This window comes from Kogia breviceps, chromosome 9, assembly GCF_026419965.1.
Source record: "Kogia breviceps isolate mKogBre1 chromosome 9, mKogBre1 haplotype 1, whole genome shotgun sequence".
NCBI lineage: Eukaryota > Metazoa > Chordata > Mammalia > Artiodactyla > Physeteridae > Kogia > Kogia breviceps.
The window spans coordinates 36873125-36882069 of NC_081318.1; positions in this window are offsets into that span (position 1 = coordinate 36873125).

Below are 8945 nucleotides of genomic sequence, written 5' to 3' on the forward strand. Positions count from 1 at the left end.
ATCCTTCATCCCTCTTTTTTCCTTACACTGAATATTCAATTTATCAAGGAGTCTTCCAGTGTTATCTCTGAAACATCCCTTACCCATCCATTTTCCTCCATCTCTTTGACTACAGTCCACAATTAAACAACTATCATATCTCACACGAACTTCTTACAGGACTACTCTCTGCTTCTGCTCGTTTCCCCATAACCCATTTCTCCCATGGTAGCCAGAATGATCCAAGTTTTTTTTCCCCTTCTCCTTAATATATGCCAATGGCTTCCCATTGTTCCTAGGACAAATCTGTACTTCTTACACTGGCTAGAAAGCCCGACTAGAGCCAGACCCTGCCTACCTCTGTGACCTCATCTCAGATTGCTCCACCCCTTTTCCACTAAGTTCCATCCACGTTGGCTTTTTTTTGGTTCCTCAACTAGACCAAGTATGCTCCCACTCTTGTACCTTTCGATTAGCTGTTCCTTCTGTTCAAATCTTCTCCTTAACCCTCAAATGGCTTATTTTTTTCCTGTAACAGAGACTGATACTCAGAAGTGGAGTGCTGCCATTATAAAAGCCTAAAATGTGGTACTGGCTTAGCAGTGTAATGGCAGGAATAAAGGACACAGACATTACAAGCTAAAAATCTTGTGACTCATTATGCTACAGCAAAACTCTTGGTGACAGTGTCTGCCATGATAATCTGGATGGCAAATCATATGCCTACATGCCTACTGCTTGAGGGGAAGCAGCTAAACAAAAAGCCAGAATGTCACCATGCACCTGCAGCTTCTTGCCACTTTTTGGCAAGTTATTACGAGAGAGAGAGAGAGAGAGAGAGAGAGAGAGAGAGAGAGAGAGAGAGAGAGAGGTGAGATCAGGCAAGAACTAGCCAGTTTGCAAGAGGTAAAGGGCTACAATATCTAGAAATCTGGGGCTTGACAAGGTTGGAAAAGGTTAACTATGTGTGCACTCCCAAACAGCAGGAGATAAGATTGTTTTTACTTAAAGCTTTTTCCAAAAACCTTACATGAATCCAAATAGGGGAATAAAGCAGTGATTTTCAACTGGGAGGAAGTTTTGTCCCCCAGGGAACACTTAGCAATGTCTAGTGACACTTCTGGCTCTAACAACTGAGATAGAGGGTGATACTGGCATCTACCAAGTAGAGGCCAGGGATGCTGCTGAACATCTTTCAATGCACAGAAAAGTCCTACACAACAAACACTTAACTGAGACCTCCATAAAACTCCTAGAAGGGGACACAGGAAAAAGTTCTTTGACATCGGTCTTGGCAATGATATTATAAATATGACACCCAAAACACAAGCAACAAAGCAAAAATAAACAAGTGGGACTCCATCAAACTAAAAAGCTTTTGCACAGCAAAAGACACAATCACCAAAATGAGGTAACCTCAGAATGGGAGAAAATATTTGCAAATGACATATCTGATATGGGGTTAATATCCAAAATATATAAGGAGTTCATACAGCACAACTGCAGAAAAACAATACATAAAACAAAAGCAAAAAAACCAATTCAATTCAAAAAATGGGCAAAGGATATGAATAGACATTGTTCCAAAGAAGATATTCAAACAACAGGTCCATGAAAAGGTACTCAACATCACTAATCATTAGGAAAATGCAAATCAAAACCACAATGAGATGATTACTCACACCTGTTAGAATGGCTATTCTCAAAAAGATAAGAAATAACAAGTGTTGGTGAGGATGTGGAGAAAAGGGAAACCTTGTGCACTGTTGATGGGAATGTAAATTGGTGCAGCCACTATGGAGAACAGTGTGGAGGGTCCTCATAAAATTAAAAATAGAGCTACCATATGATCCAGCAATCTTGTATCTGGGTATTTATCTGAAGGAAACAGAACACTAACTCAAAAGGATATCTGCAGCCCCATGTTCACTGCAACATTATTTACAATAGCCAAGACATGGAAACAACCTAAGTGTCCATTGAAGGATGAATGGATATGCATGCACACATTATATACTGGAATATTATTCAGCCATAAAAGAAGGAAATTCTGCCATTTGCAACAACATGAATGAAACTTGAAGGCGTTATGCTAAGTGAAATAAATCAGAAAAAAATACCATGTGATCACACATAATTGTGGAATCTAAAAACCTGAACTCATAGAAACAGAGAACTGATTGGTGGTTTCCAGGGACAGGAGATGGGGTGGGGAAATGGATGAAGGGGATCAAAGGGTACAAACTTCCAGTTATGAGATAAATACACTTTGGGGATGTAATGTACAGCGTGATGTCTATAGTTAACAGTAATGTACTGTATCTTTGCAAATTGCTAGAAGGGTAGATTTTAACAGTTCTCACCACCTAAAAAAAGCTACTATGTAACAATGTGAGGTGATGGATGTATTAACTAACTTTATCGTGGTAATCATTTTGCAATATATACATATATCAAGTCCTTACGTTGTACACCTAAAACTTACACGTGGTTACGTGTCAATTGTATCTCAATAAAGCTGGGGATAAAAAAGAAAACTGGTTCAAAATGTCAGTAGTGCTTAGACTGAGAAGCCTTGTAAAGATGTGTGGTGAAAATTAGGTTAGATCTGTCTTCTCCCAGTAACAGAGGTGAAGGAACTATGTCCATAAAAGAGCTTTGAGTATGATTACTGGCAATAGATCCAACTGAAACAAAAGGTAGAAGTCTAAGCTTTCTAAGTGTTTTCAGTTGAACTCAAAAGCATTCCATGAGATTACTTCAGAGTCATCATGGGAGTGCCTCTTCCATAATGCCAAAAAGTAGCTTCAGACTCTGCAAAGTGGGCTTGCGGTAAAAGTAGAAGGACTATTTGCAACTCATTTCATGCTTAATTAATGGATAGATGCCATAAGTGTGACAACAAAATAACAGGTATAACAGTAAACATTTTTTTCATGCACTTCTTCCCAAGATATTTATAAGTGTAAAGATTTAAATATCTTCTTTCAAAGGTAATTAATATATAAAAGTGTATGTTAGTGTATTATACTTTGAGAGTTTATGTGATATACCTTTACATCACTCATGTATACAATGCCTTACTTTGTTTTATAATGTGGCTTGGGTAATGTTATCATGATGCAATAATTTCTACATTTCTCCCCCCAAATTTATAATTACTAATTTAGTGCTTTTCACATCACATTTCTTATTAGAGTTAAAACTTTAGACATTATAGAAGGAAAAAATATTAATTTCAAATTTGTGATGTCAAAACCTTTTTGAACATTTTGTTTACCTTTTCATGATCTTTATTCTCATCAAACTGATCATTTTCATTTCCAATAGACTAAGTGATAGCCCCTCTTAATATTAAAGTACAAATGTGAGAAGGATTTAGATTGAAGCCATAGTTTAAATCATAAATGGCTCTTTTGGTTTCTTTGCATGAATTCCACATGAGAGCTCTAACACAGTACACATCCCGGAAAACATAAAACTCATTTTTTAAAATGTGGTTAATCTTTAGGCTTAAAAAAAAAAAAGAATCAAAACAAGTAAAAAAGACACAGACAGGTTAGAGTAACATAGTTTAAAGAGCCCCAGCCCATGAGTTCAGAGATCTGGATTTCGTCCCATGAGTTCCATTAACTAACAGTGTTGTACTAATTGTGCAGCCATGCAGATTGTGCCCTGGAAACTCGGGAGCACCACTCACATGCTCCAAACTTAGATCATGTGAACCGTGCCCCCCAGGGGTGCTGTCATTCACAACCTGGTGGCCCTGGAGCCCACCTAACTTTAACCAATCAGTTCCCTGGATTTACTTTCTTCATCTGCAAAGTGAGACAACTGCCACAGATATCAGTTCGGGCTTCTCAAGTTATAGACTTAGAACCATCTTCTCCATGCATTTTCATTCACTACATTCCTTAGCTCTGCCTATGTTTTCAGAAAACTGCATATGCCATTTGGTGATAAATTGTTAATAATGTGAATGCAACATTTTATCAATCTATTTCACAGAAAGTGAAGTTTTTAGAGGCACATTTTATGAAAATGACGTATGGTAGTAAATCGCTATAGTATAGTGTTACTGATTATAACAGTTTTTAACTTAAGTGTTCCTAAATTTCATTGGGATTTCATTGTGCATCCCAAGGTGCACAATTTTCACTGACTTAAAAACTAGTCAAGGAGATACATAGTGGCACAGACATACATAAAAATAGGGAGAGGTAATTACAGTATCTAAAAACTAGCAAGCAGAGATGACAAAGGAAAGAATCATAGGAATAGTACACTATTATTAGTCATTTATTTACTTTAAAATTTATCAAACCTACCGGGTTAAGAATGTCCAAAGAAATAGCTTTATTAGCATCCTTTATTGCTTCTCTCATCTGTCCTAAATCAATGTAGAGAAGGTGGAAAGTAAGTATATTTTTCCATAGTCTCTCTTTACATTTCATTGCCAAGGATAAACTGGATAATAAATGCATATAATATTCTGATATTCATTTATATGACATGTGCATAGATGGTTTTGATTTACTGAAAAGCACTGCAGGACATGCTGAAATGCTTACAGATTTATAAAGTGAAAAAAGGTTTTTTAAAATAAAAATGAACCACTGAAGTAATCTAAATACAGTTGATGGTAGTAAAGGCCCTATCACCTCAAATCAGACCAGGAGGGTTGGCTTTGGACATAGCTTGAATTGGAGATGAAGATAAGCAATGTAAAAGAGCTAGAGAAGAAAATAGAAGATTAATCTGAGAGGAAAACTGGTTTTAATAATTCTTTACTTCTTTGAATAGAAGTCTACTAAAATGCTTTAGAAAGATTTGACAAATCTTGATAAGATGAAATATAACTCTTTCCCCCTCAAAGCTTAATATTTTAACCATTTTTATAGACTGGGGATGAAACTAGAGATTATCAGGGGCTTTTGCCTCCTATGCTAATATATTAGTTATCTATTGCTGAGTAAAAAATTACCACAATACAAAGACCCAGGCCAGGGTTGGGTTCTGGTCTGGTGGTTCAACTGGGGAAGGATCCATTTCCCCACTCATGTAATTGTTGTAAGCATTTGCTTCCTTGCGGTTATAGGATTCATAGAGGTTGACTTGTTTAAGACTACAAGTGGAGACAGAGAGAAAGTCAACTAGCAAGACAGATTTTAATATAACATAACAATCAGTAGAGTGGGGTTCCATCACATTTGCTATATTCTACTGGTTAGAATCAAGCTAGTCACAGGTCTTGTAAGAGGAGGTAATTACACCAGGAAACGGAGGTCATAGGGGCTTCCTTAGAGTCTGCCACAGACCACCCTCTGGCATCAATAATTCACATCTCTTCCACATGCAAAATACATTTTTCTCTTCTTAAGTTTCCCAAGAGTATCACTGCACTATAGCATCAGCTCAAAGTCTAAACTCTCATCATCTAAATTAGGAATTAAGTCCAGGTGCAGATTAAGCTCTTAGGTGTAATCTGTTAAGTACAGCTCCTGAGAAACAATTACTCTCCACATTCAGACCTGTGAAACTAAAGTTACCTGTCCAAACAGAGCCAACATGCAATGGTGGGATAGGTGTAGGAAAACTGCTATAGACATCCTAGTTCATAAAGGGGCAAAATCAAAGGTCAAAAACCATTACTAGTCTACAGGAGTTTAGAAATCAATCCAGCCAGACAAAAGTTGGGAGTTCCTTTATTAATTTTCAAAGGCTATAAATAATCTTCCATGGCCCTCAGCCTAGTCTTCTGCGATTTTGGTTCTGCCCTTCAAAACATCTTTACTTTTTCATAAATGGTAGCATAGGTTTACAGCCAGGTAGTTTTATCAGTCTACTTCCTGACAGAAGAATGTTGGGAGTCCAGCAACCTCCTTTCATTTTGTTCTCTCTCTGCCCCTTTCCACCCAAGCTGGAAGTGTTTCTGCTGAAACAATTTTCTCAAAAATTTTGTGGGTCCCTCATGGATTTCAATGGGGGTTGATTCCATTAGACAAAAGCCATACCCACAGGTCTTTTCAAGATAATCTTTTTTCTATCTTTGACTCCTACTGAGATAGTTGAAGAACAACAAACTGCTGGAAACAATTTGCTTACTTCCTGCAATTATACAACAAGAATCCCCCTTCCTCCATTTTCCAATAACAGGCTCACTTCCTTTTGAGTCTTCCAAGAGTCCTTAAAGTCCAGATATCTACTAACAGTTTGAAGGAATTTAGGCCTTTTCTATAACTCAAAATCTCTCTAGACTACCCAGTGCCTGCTTCAAAGCCATTCCCACATTTTTAAGTGTTTGTTATAGCAGCATCCCATTTCCAAATACTAAAATCTGTATTTGTTTGCTATTGCATGCCAAATCACCACAAACTTAGTAACTTAAAACAACATACATTTATTATCTCACAATTTCTGTGGGTCAGTAGTGTGGACATGACTTATTTGGATCATCTGCTTAGAGTCTCACAGGTTGTTATCAAGGTGGTGACAACAGCAGCATCCTTATCTGGAGGCTCAACTATAGAGGAGTTTGCTTCCCTGCTCGTGCAGTTCTTGATAACATTCAGTTCCTTTTGGCTACAGAATTCATGGCACTTATTTCTTCAAAACCATCAAAGTAAAAGGGGGAGCGAGTCCACTAGCAAGATGGAGTAGTGTAGAATGTAATATTATCATAAGACATCTCATCACCTGTGCCATACTCTACTGGTTAGAATCATATCACAAGTTCTGCTTACATTTAAGGGGAGAGGATTCCATGTGAACACCAGGAGGCAGGGATCAGAGGGGCCACCTTGGATCTTTCACTCTTTCCCCAAATTCTCTAATCCTCTTCTCCTTAACTGCTCCCTCACATTCTATTTTCCTACTGAATGAGAGTATTAGAAATTCCTCAAACATAATACACACCTTCACATTTCTGAACCTTTGTACATTCTGTTTCTTCTAACTGGAATGTCGTCAGTCCACTTCTAGCCAGTGGTGCATGCATGTGTTGGTTAAGTTCCTTAACATTCAAGACTGGAAGTCAGCTCTGCCCTTAACTCAGCTGCCTGTCAAAATATTGGGTTCTACTCTCCCTACACAGGTTCTGTCTACCTCAAGTTCTTACCAGAAAAAAATAAGGTGGTCCCATCTGCTCCAAGAGGGTATCTATGGGAGGCTATAGGAAAGATAATACAGGATCTATGTTCCTCTAATTATATTCAATTTTATTCTTGACTCAGTCAGTATCTTTAGTTCGTGGTTCTTGACCTCCAGTGCAGCCCCACCACATTCCTAGTCTGGTCTGCTCCTCCCTAGCTTTAGAACACTTGTCAGAGCTCTGCTTCCAGCTCTAATCTGGGCCACGTCTGTGGACACTCCCCACTCCCAGCTTTTCCTCTCCCAAAGTTTCCCACAATGAAAACCAGAGTCATCTCTTTGGAGCATCACATTAACTTTATCTGCAGTCTACACTATAGGATGTATTAAATCATTCATTCACTCAACTAATGTAACCTCCGTTAGCTGCTTGATATCCAGTGATGGTCTCTGTGCTGAGTGACTGACAATCTAGTGAGGGGGACAGATGTAAGCAGATAATGGCCATGTGTTTGTAATGTGCTATCAAAAAAATATGCAAGCAAAGGCATGGAATCATGCAAAGGCCTCCTGGTTTGAGGAAATTAAAACAATTTGCTGTGTCAGAATTAAATGTGAAATGCTTATGGAAGCGTTGGAAAAAACACAGCTAGAAGAGGTAAAGGTGGGTAACAAATTCCCAGGCTTTAATTTTCAAATTAAAAGAAATACGGACCTTTTTTGGCAGCCAGTAAAGAGCCATCAAAGATTTTTTAATATAAAAGTAGAAATTTTTGAAATAGTGTTTGAGGAAGATAACTCTGGTAGAAGCCTATCAAAAAGTTAATACAATAGTCCAGGTATAGAAATAAACAGGGAATCAACTCAAGAATCAAATGATTCAACAGAATTTGACAGTTTTTGGATGAAAGAGAGGGAAGGCTTGGAATATCTCTGAAGTGTTTCTCTTAGGTAAATTCCTGAAAGATGGAACCATGAATCAAGATACAGAACAGAGGAAGAGATGCAGACTTGAGGAGAAAGTCTCAGGAATGTGGAGTCTTGTATGAAATTGGATACAGCATTATTGTTTGAGCTCAAGCTATTTGCACCCTTCTCTGCTCAATCCACAGAAGCAGATTTCTCTCCAAGTCAGGTTTTGGAAAATCTAGGAGGTGAAGGATAAAAACAAAGGGATCTTCATTCATCTTCCAAGGGATGAAAGCCTTGGATTTAAGTACATTTCTCCTGGCATACAAAACATGGTTTTCCTAAGTGGTACCTCCCTCAAAAATAGTAGTTCTGTATTTGAACCTCTGGGTTTATCCTGTGCATATGAAGATGTTGTCCCGATGCACTTTTAAGATGCAGTGCTTTAATCAAGCTGATTGTAACTTATCAATGTATAAAAACATCTTAGTATAGGAAGCACTTGACATTTCAAAATAGTGGCTTTTTGTTAACTACTGCTTATATACAGTGAGTGTAAGGTCTCCAGTGGAAACTTAATTTCATAGAGGAAACAGGTTTACTAGGTTGAAAATATATCAGCCCAATCCAGAGAGAAACAATGCATTTTACCACATACTGCATGAGAATATGCCATTCTTGAAAATATTGGTGTGTGGAAGAAAGTTTCATATTTACAGCCAACATTACAGCCATACTGGAAATGAATGCAGATTATTAATAATCTTTGAATTAACATTTTATTATTAAAGCATTATAACAATAGTACAGAATATTTGAAAAATCGATGGGGAAATATATAATCCCACTATCCTTAAATAAGTTACAAACAATTTTATATATTTCCTTTCCGTCTTCTCTACATATTTGTTTATAGCTATCATAATAGCCTGCATTCTATTTCCTGTACTTATTTTTCACTTAAGATA